Below are 20,193 nucleotides of genomic sequence, written 5' to 3'. Positions count from 1 at the left end.
TTTCTGGCCCTGAACCTTTTTTGCCAGTTTTGCTTACAATAATGTCCTCTTCCTATTTGCTTTTATTTGCTAATGGATTTTCCTCTCTGATCCTTTGGTGTTACCTGCACACATTTACCTTCTAATTTCCTTCTGGTCTCAGAGACCTGTCAACGATTCACCTTATCAAAGACGAGAGAAAAAAATTAAAATTATAAATCTAATAACGGTAATACTTTAAGGCATAAATTTCTGTCCTTTCAATATCCTATGCATATCTAACTCAGTTCTCTGACATTTCCATTGCTTTGAACCAATCAAAAAATTCTCATCTTCCGACAAGCAAGGACACAAAAAGGATGAATGACAAGGAGATCAGGTTCCTAATAACATATTCATGAAGGTTCCCTTTTGCATGGTCACACGAAGTCTATAAGTTAAGCTCAACATGTGAATTTCCAAGCAATCTGAATCCCAACATCCGAAGAAAAGATGCCACCTGTTTATTTCTTTATTTGTTTTTAACATCTTTATTGGAGTATAATTGCTCTACAATGGTGTGTTAGTTTATGCTTTATAACAAAGTGAATCAGCCATATATATATACATATGTTCCCATATCTCTTCCCTCTTGCATCTCCCTCCCTCCCACCCTCCCTATCCCACCCCTCCAGGCGGTCACAAAGCACCGAGCTGATCTCCCTGTGCTATGTGGCTACTTCCCACTAGCTATCTACCTTATGTTTGATAGTGTATATATGTCCATGCCTCTCTCTCACTTTGTCACAGCTCACCCTTCCCCCTCCCCATATCCTCAAGTCCATTCTCTAGTAGGTCTGTGTCTTTATTCCCATCTTGCCCCTAGGTTCTTCATGACCTTTTTCTTTTTTTCTTAGATTCCATATATATGCGTTAGCATACGGTATTTGTCTTTCTCTTTCTGACTTACTTCACTCTGTATGACAGACTCTAGGTCCATCCATGACCCAGCCACCTATTTATTTGTTAGCTAACTGTTTTCACACTTGGGTTCGCCTTGGAGGACACAAACAAAAGAAATGCAATGGAAACACAAAGGTGGATGCCTGTATTTATATTTCCCGACTCCCCATCTCAGCATCGTCAAAGAAACATAGAAATCATAGGGATAAAAAACCTTGTTGCACAGGAAAATAATCTAACTGGTTAAAGTCATGACAAGATGTGTAGGGTTAACATTTCAAACCCAAACTTAAGGTAGATGAGCAAAAAGGGCAAGACATGGAGAAGCTCAGGGGTACCAACCAGGCCAGATTTTCTTTTTATTATTGATTTCAGGAGCTATGGAAGATCCTGATCCCTTGTGCCTTCCCCTAAGTTGATGGGACAAAGGAAACCGAATGGACCGGTTCCTCCTCAGGCATATGCGACCCTTCAATGAGCTCTACCCCAGACTGCCTGAATACATTTGAATTTGTTTAAATATAAAGGCTCTATTATAATATATAAAAATAGAAATAAATGTTATTATTAATTCAGTTGGTTAAGTCGTACATCCAAACTCAATGTGAGTTAGAAAAAGAAAATGGAGTTTCCTCTTTACATGGAAAAAACAAATTTTCAGTCCTGTGTAACATAAGCAAATAATAATATCATAGAAAAAAAAACAAAGCTACTACCTAGCTCGGTGGCTTTACCACAGTGTCCTGGGGCACTCTGAGGTACTGTGGAGGCTCTGGGGTCACTGGGGGACAAGAGGGAAACCATGGAAGGAAGTGACATTTCTAGGACTTTAACACAGTGCGTCTTACATAATACACTGTTGCAAGAATGATCTCAGTGGTTTAAAAAAATTAGTTTGAGGCCTTCCCTGGTGGCGCAGTGGTTGAGAGTCTGCCTGCCGATGCAGGGGACACGGGTTCATGCCCCGGTCCGGGAAGATCCCACATGCTGCGGAGCAGCTGGGCCCGTGAGCCATGGCCGCTGAGCCTGCGCGTCTGGAGCCTGTGCTCCGCAACGGGAGAGGCCACAACAGGGAGAGGCCCGCGTACCGCAAAAAAAAAAAAAAAAAAAAAAAAAAATTAGTTTGAAAATATAGATAATTCCTCTGACTTAAAAGAAAACTCAATAAAGCTTTTCTCTGAGAAATAGGAATTTGTACTAAAAAGTTTTTTTTCCAAGTCTTATTTGCAGCACTGTTGATAAAGTTAAAAACTGGAAACGACCTAAATACCCAATAATCAAGTCTTGGGATACAGTTAGTATAGAGTTTTAGGCAATATTAAGAATGATAGTGTAGTTTTAAACATTTTGACATGGGAAGATGTTCATAATAAATCTGAAGGGTTTCAAACATAAAAAAAGAGATTAAGTATGGTATGATCTCATTTTACATTGTCTATGTATTTATCACGTATGAAACTATATATTTATATAATATATAAAATATCAATACACATATACATATGAATATGTATTTGTGTCCATAAGCCTCTTGCCCTCTCCCCACCTCCTAAAATCCTTCACGAAAGCTTAATATCACCAGTCTCTCAAGGCAGGACAAAAGGAAGGAAAGGAATTGAACAAATAAAGCCAGAACTCCTTCAAGCAGGCAGAAGAAGAGAAAAATGAGAAATACGTGTAATATGATTTTGTCTCCTCACACAAGGTGGTTATATATTGTTTCTAATCACCTCAGGTGACTTGAGGGCATGGATTTTGGCATCAAAAAGGCTTACAGACGTCCTACCTTTTTCATTTCCATTTTCCATGCATCCTACCTTCTCCATTAACCTTTTCCTCCCTTTTCCATTTCTGTCTGAAGATATTTCTGCTTCTCTGGTGTCATCAATTAAGCTAACATGGGTAGAGATGATATCACAGCACCCGGCACCTGGTGTGACTCAATATACAGTCTCTTCCTCCCTCTCTTTACTGTCAATTGTGCCTAAACATGTGTTAATGATCTTCAAGAATAATAAGTGTAGGCCACATGGATTAACATTTTCTTTGAAAGCTCCTAAATAGGCAGTACAATTGTGTAGCAAAGTGAGGTCTGGGGCCTTCCCAAGGACCAAGCGTTTGAAAACAAGAACAAGACGCTGAATAAACCCAAACCACAGCCAGTTTGTAGTCGTTATCCTCTGGATCCAGCTCCTGAGTTCCGGTGAAACAGAAGGGTGCTGTCTGTTGGCCAGGCTTCACTTTCCAATGCTTTTCCCAGTGACCTTGGCCCTACTTGAATTCCCCTCTGTGTGCCTTTGCACACTGCGTGCACTCTGTGCATATGAGGAGCGCAGGCACACGGCTGCAGCGGCTGGCACAGGCTCTGCCCCGCAGGCTGCAGGCATCTCTGTCTGGCCAGCTTCACCACTGACAAGCAGCCAGGGCTGCAGTCTGACGCCTCCCTCAGACTGGAACCAAACGAAGTTCATTCGCCCCCTTACTTCATTAACACAGAAAATAAACTCATAATTAAGTGTGCTTTTGTTTCATGTTGTTTTCTTCCTAAGAAAATTTGCAGACTCGAGAAAAATCCGTATTGCTCCTAGGCAATATCTCAGGGTAATAATATCTTCAATGAAAAGGAAGAAAGCTCACAATAAGGTGTCTTCCCCCAAATAACAGTGACTCTGCCAGTGACTATCCATGTGGCTCTGGGCAAGTCATTAAACCTCTCTGTGCTTTAGCTTCCCTATCTGTAAAATGGGGTAATAATGTAATAACAGTCAGTACTCAAAGGTTATTATGATATTAAAGAGTCAAATTTATAAAACACTTATAGACTTGGGTGGGGAGAAAGAAGGCAATTTCAGTGAGCATCTACCTTGTATCAGATGATTTCATATATTATCTCATTTGTCTCTACGACCAAATTGTAAATGGGTGTTCTTGATCTCATTTTACAGAAAAGAACACAGAGTCTCAAATAGAATAAAGTGACTTGCTAGCAAGTGACTGAGTTGGAATCTGAATAGAGGTTGATCTGAGTCCAAATCTTTGTACAACACCATGCACATAACATTAATAATGGTGATAACAGCTACCATTTATTTCATTCTCAATTCTATGCCCATTATTTCACTTCATTCTTACAAGAATCCTTAGTGATAGTACATAGGACCGGCCCCTGCCATGGCCCATAGTGCATCCAACTCAATCTGCTGTCTCTGGTGGCATCAGTGAGGGACATGCCAAAAGAAGATCACAGTCCTCACCCTTGATCGAAACAGTTACAGCTCCCCAAATGGCACGCTGGGTATTCATTTACCAAAAATAGTAAATGCTGAAAGAACCATTCAAAAAAACATAATTCATGTACCCAAACTGGAAAGGACACAATGGTTCTAAGATGAAAACAGAGACATTTGTAAGCAGCAGTCTCCAGTACTTCTTTACTCCTAGCCACATATGGTTAAGAACATGTCCTCAATTTACTCACACAAAAGGCAGACTTATACAACTGATGAAGTAAATATAAATAGGACTTCTGAAATTTTTTCCAACTTTCTACTTTGGCATCATTGACTCAGGACATAAATGGTAGAGGGGAGGAAAGAGGAGACATAGGCAAGTGAAGGAAAGAGAAGTGGGCAGGGGGAAGGAATGGAAAAGAGAATGACAGATGAGAGAAGGACAAAGGGCAGAACAGGATGGAGGGGAGAGGCAAGAAATAGAGGAAAGGAAACAGAAGAAATGTTTACTGAGCACCTGCTTTCTCAAAAAGCCTTTATGGTAGGAAAACATTTAGCACTCTTCTGGTTGAATAACCTATATCTCTACCCTGTTTCTGAAGTTGCATCTACGTTGAGGATGTCTGTTAAGTTTTGGAAACTTTCTACCTAATTCTTCCTATTTCATTGTTGGATTCTGAGGCAACACAGGTGAGGAGACCCAGGTGAGGTGCCTGAGGTTGGCATGCCTGGCACAGGTGTCACAGTTCTGCTCTGGCTCTATAAAGCACGGAGACTGCCTGAGGCCATGGCCACTGTGGACTCCTCTTCTGCCTTGGACAGATGGACCGACCACCACTGGCAGACATTACCCCAGGCACCACAGCTGAACCCAGCACTCTCATGTGCTGCACTCACTTGATTATGGCCACTACCTGCCTCTGACAAGCCATCAGGAACACTAGTCATCTCTTCCCCACAAAGTCTTCTCCCATTTATGCCGTAAAAACATCCCGCCACAGCTCCGGGGCCTGTTGGATAGTGCAAGTTGATTGATAACAACTGTGTCTTCCAGGGGACTATCCCACCCATGAGGATCATAGATGGCTAGATGACTCGAGGTAATTTTCTCACCAAAGAACACTGGGCTCAGGCATCCTGGCCATATTCAGCAGAGAAACCTTCCCAGTCAGATCCACAGAGGAGATTTTTCACAGCTATAAGCTTTTACTTGAGTTGTTATTGGAGTTTTCCATCACCGACTGTTTAAGAAAATATTAAAAATCTACACACAGACTTCTGCTTTACAATTTCAGTTCGCCAGCCTGGCTGTGCGCATCAACACGCAGTCTAAGGGAAGCATGCTGGTGATGTCTGCTATCTGCTTCCTCAGGTGTGTAAAAACTCTTCCCTGGGGGACAGTTGGCCTCCTCTGCCCGCGACAGTGACAAAAGGAGTGGGAGAGAGTACTATCGAACCTCTGCTGACTTTGGGGAGGGGGTAGAATGTCACGTAATTGGGCTATAGAATGAATTCTTCATTCTGGTCATTGTACTCAGTGCTTAGAAAATTCTGAACATTCTTTTTGCCTCAGGGAATGTACAGTATGATGAGTAAAACCACTTTGGAGTGAAATTCACCTACTTTTAAACCCTGGCTTTGCCATAAACACATCAGCTGTGTGACTTTGAGCAAGTCACTTGGCTCCTCTAAACCTTGGATTCCTTGTCATTGAAACGGGAGAAACTACACCTACCTTGAGAGGTCAGGTTTAGTAAGGTCATATAGGTGTGGCAGGAACATTTATCAAAACTACTTCTAGGGCTTCTCTGGTGGCGCAGTGGTTGAGAGTCCGCCTGCCGATGCAGGGGACGTGGGTTCGTGCCCCGGTCCGGGAAGATCCCACATGCCATGGAGCGGCTGGGCCCGTGAGCCATGGCCGCTGAGCCGGCGCGTCCGGAGCCTGTGCTCCGCAACGGGAGAGGCCACAACAGTGAGAGGCCCGCGTACCGCAAAAACAAAACAAAACAAAAACTACTTCTAAATTGTATTGTTCTCCCTTTATTTCTAATTCTCTGTTCCTTCTCCTTTCTGACAAGTAGGTAAACTCTATCATTCTTTGACTCAAGGATTTGGGCTCATCAAAAAGTAGAGGTAAGCCAATATCAAAGGCCTTTCTTGTGTTATGTAAACACTAAAGTCCATTGGGAAAAATGCCTAGCAATAGTTAGAAAATGTGATGTTGAAAGATATCATTTATCATAGCAACTAAGGACACAAAGACCTAAATTGGTTAAAGATATGGGTCGATTAAGCTACAGATAGGAAGGCTCAAACTTATAAAATTATAAAGATGTCAATCCTCCCCCAAATCTATAATTTTAATGTAATTCAGTAAAAATATTGGAAATTTCCAAGCCAATTATAAAACTTATTCAGAAGAGCAAAAGGTCAAGAATGGCCAAGACACTCCTGAAGAATAAGGTAGAGACTTATATAAGGGAATAAGGGAAGAGACTAGCCTAATCAGATGTAAAGCTTATTATAAAGTTATAAAAGCCAATGACACTATGGTACTGACACAAACACAGACACACAGACAGTGGCATACAACAGCCCAGCAATGAATCCACACATATATGGAAACTTGGTAGATAACAGTGATGTCATTGCAGATCACTGGGAAAAGATAAGTGGTGCTGAGACAATTAATACAATAGTCATATTCAAAAAATAAACGGAATAGTGCCCCTTTTTCATCCCAGGTCAATTAAAGATGCATGTGGGGAAGGGGGTGCGGGTGTATAATGAAGTTGAAGTAAGAAATATTTTTATAATAAGACACTGAACTATATATCATAAGGAACAGTTTGATATATTTAACCATCTTAAATTTTTTAATTTATTAAAAGACATTATTTTAAAAAATAGAAAAAGTGAAACTCTAAATCACAAATCGGGAGAAGATACTGCAACGTAAATAACTGACACTTGATTTATAAGCAGAATATATGAGAACTTCTACAGATTAATTTAGAAGAGAAAAACAACCCAGCAGCAAAATGGGTAAGACATGAACAGATATTTTACAAAAGAGGAAATAAAAATACCAATAAACAAATATATATGTATATTTTGGGAACTCCTTCCATGCAGGCACCAGAATGCACAAGAGAGATGCCTGGCGGCATCATTCATGATAGCCTTAAACTGAAACCAAAAGAGGTCTAACAAGAGTAGACAGATGAATAAACTGTGGTTTAATTACACAGTGGAATGCTATATCAGTGAAAAAGTCCATCAACATAGGCAAATCTCATAAACCATGCAGAATGAAAAAAGCAAGTTGCAGAAGAATATACATAGATGCTATCATCAATATAAAATTCAAAATCACACAACACTAAACAATATATTGTTTAGGAATATATACATATGGAGTAGAATTATATTAAAAAGCAAGGTATTAATAAACACAAAGAAAGCTTACCTCTGGCAGTGAATGTAGGAGGTACAGCTAGGGAAGTCTAGAAGGGGCCTCCAACAGAACTGGTAATACTCTATTTCTTAAGCTGGGTGGTAGGTCCATGGGTTTGTATTATATTATTCTTCATTATCTTATAGGTTATATATATTTTTATAGGTATAAAATAATGTTAATGGACTTGTGGGATCCAATGAAGACCAATAAGATGTTAGGAGAGGTTTGATGGGAGTTATTATGAGAGAAAGATACTTCATATTCTGAGAAGTTACCCAAGGCCAACTGTCTCTCCTTCTGGAAGACATGGTATGCAAATATAAAGCCTGGAATCACTTTAACCATTTTCCCCCCACAAAGAAATACATCTTAGGCGCAACCTCATATCACATTAACACAGTACACAGGAAGAATGAAACTGGTACCATGATGATACTATTAAACTGTTGAATCAAACCAGTCCTGAAGTTAGCGCCATCAGTGGACCACCCAGACATATAGTCAGTAAATCCCCTTGTTGTTTAAAATGTATAAATCCTGGAGGGATTTATTAAATACCAAGAAACAATCAATTAAGAAAAAAACAAAACAGGAGAACCTAATGGTAGATACACAGAAGAAAACAAACTTATGCTTACCAAAGGGGAAAGGCAAGGAGAGGAGGGATAAATTAGGAGTATGGAATTAACAGATATAAACTACTATACATAAAATAAATAAGCAACAAGGATTTACTGTATAGAACAGGGAACTATATTCAATATCTTATAATAACATATAATGGAAATTAATCTGAAAAAAATATATATATAATTGATTCCTTTGCTGTACACCTGAAACTAACACAATATTATAAATCAACTATGCTTAAATTAAAAGAAAAGAAGAGGGAGGAAAAAAACTTTTGGGGTAGAGAGAGGGAGTCAGGAGGGGGAAAAAAGATTCACATCCCCATTTCTAGCAATGAAGACTCAAGTATTGTCCAGGGAAGACCTCAAGATGGTTACTAGGCACTGTCTGGTAACTGGTCAAGTGTAGACGAATGAGCAATGATCAGAACTTTGGCACAGGTAGGGACAGAGCCCCAAGAAAGGTTTCTTGCCACCTGGGAGAGACAGGCTTTAAAATCAGAATTTAATATTTCTAAAAATAAAAATGCTATTTCTTACATATCTGAGTTTGTAGACCAAGATTCAAATCTGCTACACCTGCAAGACCCCAGGATAGAATTTCCCAAAGTAAGCTTTAGAAAACACTACTCTCTCGTGAACAAAGGTTTCATGTTCATACAGGTTTAGGAAATGTTGTATGCTACAACCTATTCACATTGATTCACAATGCATCTTAGAATATTAAAGCCCTGCAATGAATCTTTCTCTAAATGCATTTGAGCAATGAACTTTTCCAGAGGGACATCTATCACAAGCCGAAAAACTATAATTGCACCAAACACATTTTGGAAAACACAGTCTCCATATGGCATAAGAAGTCAGCCTCTCTGTCTTCAAGGACGCCATATCATTACCCTCTCACTCAGTATTCAAAGCAGAACTCTAGGCTCCACTTACTGCAGTCTCGGAGAGTGACATTTTTCCATCTCCTAGTGAAGCAATGGCCTTCCGCCAGGTTTGAATTCACCACAAGATGAAGTTCAACATTCCCCAAATTTGACTGCTCCTGCTGTCACAGCAGCAAACTGTTGGTGAAAGTCTCTACCAGTAAGTGTTGAATCACACAAGTTTGTCAAGAAAACAGTAAGAGAGCATCCTGGAAAAGCATCCCATTTCCATGCCTGTCCCCTTAAAATGCTTATGTTTGCATTTACTGTTTCCTTCACAGATTAGAAAAGAGACAGAGAAGACTGGGACTAGCATTTTAAAAACAATATAAGAATAGTATTAGATGGGCTTCCCTGGTGGCGCAGTGGTTGGGAGTCCGCCTGCCGATGCAGGGGACGCGGGTTCGTGCCCCGGTCCGGGAAGATCCCACGTGCCGCGGAGCGGCTGCGCCCATGAGCCATGGCCGCTGGGCCTGCGCGTCCAGAACCTGTGCTCCGCAACGGGAGAGGCCACAGCGGTGAGGGGCCCGCGTACCGCAAAAAAAAAAAAAAAAAGAATAGTATTAGAATTTATTAAGTTCTGCCTATAGAACTGCTGACAATTTTTATTGATTGAAGTAGTGTGGGCCACAAGAATAGTTTTAACTCATGTTCCACTCAAGGTTCTTGAACTGCTTGCTTGTGGATTCCTGATGTGGAAATAATGAGTAATGGGAGAAGACGCTGATCAGAGATAAGGTTGTATTACTGGAGGTTGGGAGAGCTGAGGGCAAACCATAGAAGACCACCCCATACTTGCTCCAGGCCACTGTGTGGTTAAAAAACTTACAGAGACAGATTTCACAGCTGGGTCCTCCAACTTCACTTTGCACAGCAGGTGTGTTTTTAAAAGGCTGTGGGTAAATTAGAATCTTTATAAAAAATTAATATGAGTTGGAATAGGTTCAGAGTCTATATGAAGTTGGAGAATTAGGATAAAAGTTGCTTACATGTATACATGATACATATGTACACACAAGTACACACATATATAATTAATGCATAGTTTGAAGGGGTTTTTCATTATTGACAGATGACAGCTAAGTAAAATTCCTTCTAACTATAAATATATTTTACAAAGATTAAAAGGAAAAATACCAAAATATTAACTATGTCTAACTTTGGATGTTATGATTATGGCTGGTCTTTTTCTTCCTTTTAGTTTTATGCTCCAAAGTTTCTGTGACAAATGAGACTCTCACCTCCGAGCCATATAATACGTTCCCACTGAATGAAGCAGTGAGGTGCCACTGGCTTTGGAAATGGCCAGAGATTCTTAACAATAGACCTCCACAGTATATAAAGCACAAGAGTGGCATGAGGACTAAACGTGTGGAGAGGTAAACGTCCAGAAATATCATTCCACCATCGTATAGCAAAATTTACACTTCTTGAGTAGATGTTTAGATTGTTTGCAACTGTTCCCTATTATAAACAAGTCTGCGATATAAATCTTTGCTCAAATTTTAGCTTTTTCTTTTCAAGAATAAAGTCTCAAAAGTAAGATTAATGAATCAATGAATAGTAACATCTTAAGGCTCTCAATGCATGTTGCCTATTGCTTTCCAGGTTGATATACCAGGAAATATTTATATTGGGAACATACAAATGGGTCTATCTTAATTTCCTAGCTTTAAGCATTAAAATTTGTATTTAACTTTTACCAACTTGACAAACAGAAAATGGTATCAAAGAAGTTTTCATCTTCTTTGAATACTAGGAAGGCTAAAGCTTTTCCTATAAGTTTATTTGCCATTTATATTTCCTCTTTAGTGAATTGTGAGCTCTTCCTCTCAACTCAATTACCTATTCATGTTTGGTTTTTTCCTTCAAGATATATATAAACTTTTTACATTAAGGTTAAATTTTGTCAAATATGTATTATGAATATTTTTCTGGTTGTGTTTTAACTTTTTATGTAATAAATGCTGTTTTTTTCTGTTTTCGTTGCTTTTAAACAGTCAAAATCCTTCTATATTCCAAGATCAAATAAATATTCACTAAATTTCCTTAGTTTTTTATGATTTTTTCATTTATATTCTAATCTGTGGAGATTTTTATTTCTGTCTATGACATGAGATGAAAATATAACTTGATGTTTCCTCAGATATCTAATTTCCTCGACATTCTTTTCCTAACAATACCTTCTTTATGAAATACATTAAATTATTCCATATACCGGATTTCTTTTATAATAGGAAAAAGGCTATAATTTTTTAACTTTATAAATGCAATAAACCTCTCATCACTGAAAGGACTATAAGTGAACCTTTGAACACTCTTATAAATGGCCTCTTCTCTCCCCACAACTACCTCTTTTTTTTTTTTTTTTTTTCCCGGTACGCGGGCCTCTCACTGCTGTGGCCTCTCCCATTGCGGAGCAACAGGCTCCGGACACGCAGGCTCAGCGGCCATGGCTCACGGGCCCAGCCGGGGATCCTCCCGGACCGGGGCACGAACCCGCGTCCCCTGCATCGGCAGGCGGACTCTCAACCACTGCGCCACCAGGGAAGCCCCACAACTACCTCTTTTATCTGTTATGTAAATACTGGTCCATCCACCAAGCTGCCCAAAGCAAAGTATAGCCCTCTGTTCCCATTCTATATAGGCTCTTTCCGTTATTCTTTACCTCACTGCAGTGTCCATCAAACTAGTGAGGATGCTGTTACCCCTATCCTCTCAACACTCACAGTCCCTAGGGCACATACATTGGGTCAGTCAGTCCCAAGGGAGCTCTGTGGGGTAGCTGGGACAGAGACAGAAAGGCTTGCAAGTTTAAGAAGATGACACTTGATAGAGTTGAAAGGAAAAGTAAAATGGATATATCATGCTGCCTCAGTGCAAAAAAAAAAGAGCATTTTACTCCACTGGCGCTTACTCAGAGAATGACACTAAGGTGGAAAAGCTATTCATGGTTCAAGTACAGACGTAATGAAAGAACACTGGACTAGAAACAAAGAAGCCTGAGGCTCCAATCCCGATTCTGCCACTAATGACCTTGGACAAGTCAGTGAAGTTCCTGGGACCTTGGATCACTCATCTGTAAAATGAAGGGCTTGACTATTACAGGATGCAGTTTGGAAGTTCACAGGCCAATTGTGCAAATATATTTAGTTTGGTTCACATGGTGTTTTAATTTTTTTAATGTAATAGGGCATAGCATTGAGTCTCTAAAAGTTCCTTTGTCATGCAACTAGTTTCAATCACTTACGTTCCCTACCTGGCTTCAGAAGAGGTCTAAACAATCCTTAAAGTCCCAGCCTACTTTATAAACGTATCCAATCCATCAGAAATTCATGTTAACTATACCTTCAAAATACACTGGAATCTGACTACTTCTCATCCCCCCCCACTGCTGCCACCCCGCTCCCAGCCACCAGCTTCTTTCACCAGGATTATTGCAATGGCCTCCTAATGGGTCCCCCATGCTTCCACCCCAGCTCCTCTGTGGTCTTTTCCCAGTAGAAGCAGTCTTTTTAAAGCATAAATAAAGTTGTCACTCAAATGTCACCTAGTCAGGGACGCCTGCTCTGACCACCCTGTTTTAAATAGCAGTCCCTTTTCCCATGCTCCTGATCACCCTTATCCAGCTCTATTTCCCACATAGAATTGTGTCCGCCTCACATACTGTGTGATAGTACTCCTATGTTGTAGATTTTGTTTTGTTTTGTTTTTGTCTGTTTCGTCCCACTAGAGCATAAGATCGCTGAGGACAGGCCTTTGGGTCTGTTTTGTTTAGTGGCTGCTTATAGCTCCAGTGCCTGGAATAGAGCCTGGCACAAAGGGGGTCCTCAATAAATTATTGTGGCTAATTATGAATTTACCAATAATCTCTCTCACTCCAAGAATAAGTTCTTCTGGTTCCAAGAAGTGACATCAGTTAAGTGTCATTTTAAAATGGAGATAGGATCCTCTCTTCTAACCTTTCCCGTTACAGCAGATCACTTTACACCCACACTACAGCTTGCAAAATTCTCAGCAAGGAAGTCACTTGCCAAATCAACCAGGGCTAGAGAGACTTTTATGTAATAAACAGGCCAATCCTTTACTTATCATGTCCCCACAGAGACATGAGTTCAAACAACAGGGAGACTTCTTTTCCACAGCCATCAAGTAAGGAATCAATATGAGGATCAATTTATAAAACAAACAAAGCAGCCAGTTCCAAAAAGCAGGCTCAGCAACGCTCATGTGAAATAGGTCAAAGTTACATGGTCTCATCCATGTTCTTTGAGCCCATCATCCCTTGGGGCCATCTCCAGGTCTATTTGCTGAATTCAAACACGCTGGCAATAAGATCTTTTGCTTCTCAAGAGTCATACATTCTCCTTCCAAAACTAGTAAAGGTCAACCCCTCTCCCCTCCCCCCCCCAAAAAAAACCTGAGCTGCTTGCAACAGCTTTTGGATAAATCTCTTCCAAGCGTGGACTGAATAAGGATAGGCTCCCTTCACAAAGGTGACCACTTTCAGTAAGAATGGGTGTGCTCATCCCGCACAGGAGCTCCCGGCCCTTCCCCTCCTTCCCTCCCTCTCTGCACCTTCCATCAGCTAAGGGATTTGCACAAGTCTGGTCACAGACTTTTCCATTTCACAGACAAATACAATCTAGAAGTGAAGAAATAAAGGGAGCTGGGAGGAACCGCTCTAAGGTTGTCAACTTTTTATTGTGTCAAGCAAAGGCACTCTTTCGAAAAAGACCTGCTCAGCAGGGTATTTTGGCGCACTCCTGGGAAATAATAAGTACATAATCTCAAAATGAGTTTAACAAGTTTAACTTCATGAAATACCTGGTTTTCCTCGCAGTATGAGCTATAGGTCAGAGAAATTTTCTCAGGAGCCAGCATTTGGAGAGCATTGCTGTAAGTGCCCCCGAATCCCTTATCTAGAATGATAAAACCTCAGAGTGATTCTGCCATTGGGGAGATGGCTACGACTCTAATTTAATGCCTCACCGGGTTTCAGGCACACATACAGTTGGGATCCATTCTAAGTCACAGTGCTCTAGAGCAGCTACAGTCTGGGTGAGAAGACAGGGCTCATTAGCAAGGTCCAGGATTTTGTAGGGTACATTCATAGCGGATGTGGTCTTTACGGAACTAAGCCATGAGCTTTCCTTTTTTCTATTCCTTTCAGAATCCTTCGACAGCTTTTGCTGATCAGCAAACAGCACTTGGTAAGTGATGAAATATGCATGGCCTTATACTAGGGAGCCACGGTAGGATAGTCAATCCCATTACAACTGGGCAGCTACCAAATAAAACTTAAAAGCAGATGGTGCAAACCAGTGGTGCACTATGGCAGCTAAGTATTGGGATGGTAATTGGGATAGCACCTAGGAATATATATATGTACACATACATTAATTGCCTATGTTTAAAAATTGTGGAGTTTACTTAAGCCTCTGGATTTCTGACTTCTTTTGAAAATATCTAAAGATTGGGCAGTAACAAGCCCTCGTTCCAGTGTGGCCCCTTGCGCCTGGTGCTGGGCAGAGACAGGCCAGGCGCTCTGGGCTGAGTCATTTCATTACCCACTTGGAGGCTGCAAACATCTGTGCTGACCTCTGGCTTAGCGTATGGAAGGTTATTTATACTTTGCCTAATCCCTAAAAGGACTGAAAGAGGCTTAGAAGAGATAGACAACAAGGAGAAAGGAGAGGAAGGAGACGAAAGCACGCGATGAAGCCAGGAATAGGGCCATGTCCCAGTGTCCACCACACAGTCCTGTCCACTTAGCTGGAGATGGGCTGCGAATCTGGTTCCCGACTTCTTCACGACTGACTGCAGCTTAGAGTCTAAAACCCAAATAAAGCCAAATATCTCCCCTTTAGCGAAATACAGTCTTTCTATAGTAATAACATTAAATCCCATGAAGCTATTAAACATGAAACAGCAATACAAGGCCACACAAAGTGCCAAAATATGTGGTATTGGTGACAAAGTGATCTGACAAAGAAGCCCTTGGTTGGGCTCGGAAAGACAGGTACATCACGGTTACACAGAGCTCACTACGGGCTGCATAAAGGAAAACACAATCATGTCAAAACAATAGAAAAAAAACGTGTCAGGTTCATTCAGCCGACAGGTGCTGCCCATAATTTCCAGCAGCTCTGCTTTCTTCCTGAAGTATTTTCTTTGAGTCGTTGTGAAACTATGGGAGACGCGACGCTAGTTAAAAATGAAGTGCCTCCTAGAGTTTAGGGCATAAGTACCTCAGCTCTGAGACTTCGAGACCCAATTTCTCTCTCTCTTCCAATCAAGATCACCCACGCGTGGCTTTGCTGACTAGATGACGGGTGTGGGAACTGAAGGAAAGGCTGAGGGTCACCAGGCGGTGCTCAGGAAGGAAAGGGTCCACCCAGAGCGCCAGTCCCGCCCTTGGCTCTGGTACCCTAGCACAGTGTATCGCTTTCGCTTTCTCTCTCTCTTAAATCTGCATCAAACATCATCGAGACAAATTCTGGCAACTACTCAACAATCCCACCTCTATTCTGCACGTTGCTGATGTAAAATTTTGTGTGGCCTGAGTAAAATTAATGGCAAATCCATCTGGCAAAGCAAAACAAATCTTGAATTAACAAACAGCACCACTACCACTGCTCGGTTTATTCGTGGAGAAAGACGTATTTAGTGCATTTTCTTCAGTTCAATATCTTATCTGTATCACAATGGGGAACAAAGAGCTCATCACATCAATAATGGAATTTCAAGCAGCCGTGCGAATAGGACGACAATTTTCTTCCCTACATAAATGGAGATCTGTGAGTTCTACAGGGAATGGACTCTATCCAGATGAATCAATTAAAAATTTATAAAGCATTTTGGTCGCTGAGTCAGAAGGACATGAGAACATCGGGAACTTCCTCCCCTTCTCTCTATACTGCAGAAGGTAGAAAGTTGAAATTTTTTTCATGAGATATTGACTACATCCTCATATCAAAGCAGCCACAGTCATTACAGAGTCTGCCAGTATTTCTGTAAGAAAACCTTTCTGGGGAGGATTTACAGAATATTGGCTGCTTTTGATTCACAAAGAGCTGATTTTAAAGCCGGGGTTTCAGTAGCCATGAGTTCATTTCATTTGCACATCACACATAGTCAGAGCAAAGTCATTTCTTGGGCCTCTGACCGATAGCAATTTTACAAAGGTGATAATTAAGATAATAGTCTACTTTCTTCAGAAAATATGTATTTTTTTTTTCAAATCTGAGAATTATGAAGATCAGATTCACGTTCAGCCTCAGGACTAACATACTTTCCTTCATAATCTTTATCTGATTTTCAGTTGGGCCCTGAAGAAAAGGTGGCAAAAGTACAGTGCGGGGAATGCGGGTGCTCTTCTCTGGCACAGAGAAGGAAAGAGAGAAGCCAAGGGGAAAATACTGCGAGGAAGGCAGCTCCGTGTCGTCTGACTTTGGACCACAGTGGGTCAGAGCTTGGGCGGGATGCGAAGGGAGGCAACAGAGTAGGTGACTTATCAAGACCCTACATGAAGCAGACTAGTGACCAAGTCCAAGACAGGTCAGTTCAAGCTGGAAGAAGGAGGCAGAGAGTTCCACGGGTCCATCAAGCAAAGAGTCATGATCAAGAGGCCAGGCCTTGAGGATCCACACTGGGGAAGACAACTGGGGACGAGGGCTCAGCAACCTGAGTCAAAGAGGTCAGGATGTAGGAAAGAGATCTCAATACAGACACTGTCTGCTGCTGCCCCACAGCCGTCCTGGGCTGGAAGGAGAGTTGGAATCCTCTAGAAAGACTGGGGACTTGGCCAAGGTTGGGAAGCTGGCTGGAGCAGAGGGGCTTTAGCTGGCAGTGTTAGCTCCCAGCCCAGTTCTCTCACCACTCACCGTGCTGCCTCTCAAGAAGACCTAAGCATGACCCTCCATGGGACCCAACCCAAAGAAAACGCTTCCCTGGGCCATTTGTGACCGATTCCACAGAGCGACTGAGCCTGAGATGGCAGGTAGGCACAAAACTAATACATGGCTGAGAGGCACATGAAACGAGGACTGATAGTCCCCAACTTGCCGACATGCAGGATTGTTTCTGCCCCGAGTGGAAGAAAAGGTAGCATGGTTAGTGGCCGGTATACTCGCAGGGAAGGTGGCAGCAGGAAGCTCAGATGGGTGGCTGGAATCAAGACGGAGCAGGGAGATGAGAGCTGGAGATGGTACCCACTGAGCCAGTTGTTAGGCCCTCAAAGCAATAGCTGCTCTCTTGTTCCTAGAGACCAAGCCTTGTCCTCTAGGCTTTAGAAGGCTTTACCCTCATAGGCGCGAGGTCACATCTGCCGCCCTAACAGCCTGTGCTCCACATCTGATGATAAGAACAAGTAAATTCCTGGTCCTATCCGGGAATGCAGGGTTTGGTCCCAACAAAGCAGGGGCTTCCAGCTCTACTTCCTCTGAAATGACTTCTTTTGAGACCCAGCATCTTTCTGGAGCAAGAGTAGAAATCCTGGAAAGTGGGGACTTGAAAGAATCTACAGACCTACTTGATAGAGTCACCGTGAGGCTAAGGAAGAAATGTCCTGAGAAGTGGAGCCCTGGGCACCCAGGGAAGGGAGGTGGTCATCCAGTGCTCTACCTTCACACCTGCCTTGTCTGTCCCTGTGTTTCCTGGAGCTAGGAGAGGGTTTGCTGGAGACAAGGTGCCCAATAACATACTGTAAGTGAATAAATAAATTCCACAACAGCCAAGTTTCTATTACTAGCTATTTGCAGTTGGTGAAGTGACCCCTGAAAGTTAGAATTTCTGCCTCTGAAAAATTGAGGGAATTTGACCATAACCCAGAAATGTTTGAAGAACTCATTATATATAGCCCATTTGCTTAGAACCTCAAGCATAATTTTTCTAACTAGGATCCTCAGGCCATCTACCTGTGAAGCTGCAGATTCCTGGGCCCTAACCAGACCTACTGCTCCCAAATCCTTGGAGGGGGATGGCCGTGAGCACAAGAATCTGAAGCTTTCGTAAATACTGCAGGTGATACTCAGGCATACAATAATTTGAGAAACACTGAGACTTACATTTACTGAAAAATCCTCTATTCTAGATCCTAAGTTTGAGACTTCATATACACTTTCATTTAACCCTTATGATTATGCCATGAGGCAAGTATTATCCTCTTCATTTTATAGATAAGGAAACTGACTTGAACAAGGTCACGCAGCCAGTAAGTGGCTGAGCCAGAATTCATCCCAGGTCTGCCTAAATCCAAAATCCTTGCTCTTACACATAGGAATGAGTTCAATGAACACTGGACACAGAACCAATAAAATGTAGAATGTTCTGTGTCTCACGTTCAGTCTTATTTCCCTTTAGTTTTGATGACCGTATATGCTTGTGGTGAAGAACTCAGAGGAAATGTGATTGCATTTGTGTGCACTCATGTTTTCACAGCTTACGAACGTGAGGAGAGTAGAGGCAGGGAAAACATAAGGGAGGAAAATAGCAACATGGATGAGCAATGCAATGTTTGTACACTGAAGTGAAATGTTACAGTTGAATTTCACGGTCTTGATTTAAAATGGTTAGCAATGCTGGGTTATTAGCCTATAACATGCTTAGACCATGACACTGTACCAATATCACCACCCCATATAACTATTGTGACCTGCCTACAGGTAACCTTGATGGACGATGCAACCATAAAGGGTCTCAAAAAATTGAACTGTGCCCAAAAAACATGACACACTGAAAGCTGATGTGTTGATTTTTAATTGTCCCTTACCCTAGTCGAAGTGGCTTTTCTTCTTTCTTCAAAGCAGTTGCCACAGTCAAATATCACCCATATAAATATTCCTGGAGCAAAATGGCATTGAGTTTTATCGTTTGCATGCTGTAAATGCTCTCTTGACGTTCCTGCAAGAGCTAACTGGCTTCATATAATGATAAACAGGGAATTTATTTTTTAGAATCTAGAGGTATAAAGGCCATTCCTTAAAAGTGGAAAACATGTCTCTAAGAAATATAATCTAGTAGACAAAGCTTTAGAGTTATAGTCAAGAGTCTTGGGGTATGGTCCATCAATAATCAGTTTGGTGGTTTTAGGGGCAAAAAAAGGCTTCCCCATCTTGTTTTAATCACCTGATACAATATCTACCACTATTATTTCAGCAGAATTTAACAAGAATCTATTAATTCAATCAATGAGAAATAGCTTTGAATACCTAAGTTCTTATTCTAATGTGATTAATAAGGATCACGTCTGAACAAGACCAAGTTTTGTTTTTTTTTTGCGGTACGCGGGCCTCTCACTGTTGTGGCCTCTCCCGTTGTGGAGCACAGGCTCCGGACGCGCAGGCTCAGCGGCCATGGCTCACGGGCCCAGCCGCTCCGGGATCTTCCCGGACCGGGGCACGAACCCGTGTCCCCTGCATCGGCAGGCGGACTCTCAACCACTGCGCCACCAGGGAAGCCCCAAGACCGGGTTTTGACTTGGATTTTAGGAGCTCCTGGTACTCGTCCCCACCTCCTTCTGAGCCGCTCCACAGTAAACTAATCCATACACCATCTCGAAGGATGGATTTAAATCAGTGATTCCTGCAAAGTACTTTGAGCAACTCACAGAAAGAGACATTTGAAGCACAAATTATTATTTTTATAGAAGATATTACAAGAGTAGGGCAGCAGTTACTACAATTACCATTCAGGGAAGAATCTCCTTAAGTGCATACGGCAGATGTGCTTGGTGAACTGAAATATTTTCCTGGGTCTTAAACATTTAAAGTAATAACACCTATCTAGTTACTGAAGATAATTTGATGGCTATAATATAGATAGATAGATAGATTCATTATAACAAATGAATTCACTGCAGTATAAAGAAAAACTGAAGCTACTACTATTATGCTGATGTGGCTGCAGAGTTAACCCCAACCCCCTCCAGACACATCCTCTGCTGGTTCTAATAGAATTTCAGGCTATTACTTAAGTAAATTTCCTCATCAGTAAAATGAGGGAGACAGAGGTAATCTGTGTGG

At 41.6% G+C, this 20,193-nt stretch overlaps 1 protein-coding gene across 6 annotated transcripts in view; it reads right to left on the bottom strand.

Moving 5' to 3' along the window:
* ST6GALNAC3 (ST6 N-acetylgalactosaminide alpha-2,6-sialyltransferase 3) overlaps window positions 1-20,193 on the bottom strand; it is a 597,866-nt gene that overhangs the window by 368,019 nt on the left and 209,654 nt on the right. The gene's annotated exons all lie outside the window — the stretch shown is intronic.

Source organism: Pseudorca crassidens, chromosome 2 (assembly GCF_039906515.1).
Source record: "Pseudorca crassidens isolate mPseCra1 chromosome 2, mPseCra1.hap1, whole genome shotgun sequence".
NCBI classification, from domain to species: Eukaryota; Metazoa; Chordata; class Mammalia; order Artiodactyla; family Delphinidae; genus Pseudorca; species Pseudorca crassidens.
The sequence above is the reverse complement of the archived record's forward strand: the minus strand, read 5'-3'. Positions and strand labels throughout refer to the sequence as shown.